The 884-nt window shown below is 45.5% G+C and overlaps 1 protein-coding gene across 4 annotated transcripts in view; it reads right to left on the bottom strand.

Moving 5' to 3' along the window:
* The window catches only part of KLHL2 (kelch like family member 2), a 106,638-nt gene that overhangs the window by 71,927 nt on the left and 33,827 nt on the right, over window positions 1-884 (bottom strand). The gene's annotated exons all lie outside the window — the stretch shown is intronic.

Genomic DNA, 884 nt, shown 5'->3' with positions numbered 1-884 from the left:
GCCGTCTGTGGTAACTTCACCCTGAAGTCATTTCCATAACCACTTATTACTACAGCAGTCACCCTTCTATGTCACTGCTCCCTAAAAAGTGCCAGAAGACCTCATTCCTCCTACCCACGGAGCGAACTTAAGCATTCAGGGATCAGAAATCAGATCGTGTCTTGTGCAAAGAGAGAAGAAAACAGAAAGGAAAAGGGACAGCTCCCACACCAAAGGGTGGAGAAGGGCGGCGCCTGCAAGCGCACCTATGTTTGGACACCATGAAATGACTCAAGATACAGGCGACACGGGCAACCAAACGGTGGGGAGAGAAAAGACCTTCATTAAAAACTAAAACCAGCAGAATCAGCTGCTGTCAAGTCGACTCCTCTCGTGGAAACCCCGTGTGCGTCAGAGCAGAACCGTGAGCCACACGTTTTCAATGGCTGACTTTTTCAGAAGTAGATCACCAGCCTTTCTTCCAAGGCATCTCTGAGTCGATTTGAACCTCTAAGCTTTTGGTTAGTAGCCAAGCACTTTAACTGTTTGCACCATTTGGCGGGGAGGGTCCAAAAAGTACGTTGAGTGCCATAGGATGTCCTTAGCAAAAAACGGGTTCGAGAACTCATTAGGATTTAAAATAAAAGCAGCAGCACGAAAAATGACGCTACCATCCATCACTTTCACCTTAATCCGGCATCTCCTACTAGAAATATGACACAATGTCCTCAAGATTTCTTGAAAGCTCATTTCTTTCCAGACAGCATGCACTGTCAGCAACCGTTAACTATCAAAAAAGCCTATGGGGATCCATAATTACACACTTTTCCTTTGCAAACACAAACCCTGGGAGAAGAGAAATAATAACAGTGATGTACATTTAACTACCCGCTTCCCTGGAGATT

The sequence above is a fragment of the Trichechus manatus genome, unplaced genomic scaffold (genome assembly GCF_000243295.1).
Source record: "Trichechus manatus latirostris isolate Lorelei unplaced genomic scaffold, TriManLat1.0 scaffold00315, whole genome shotgun sequence".
Lineage (NCBI taxonomy): Eukaryota > Metazoa > Chordata > Mammalia > Sirenia > Trichechidae > Trichechus > Trichechus manatus.
This window is presented reverse-complemented; position numbering and strand designations above follow the sequence as displayed.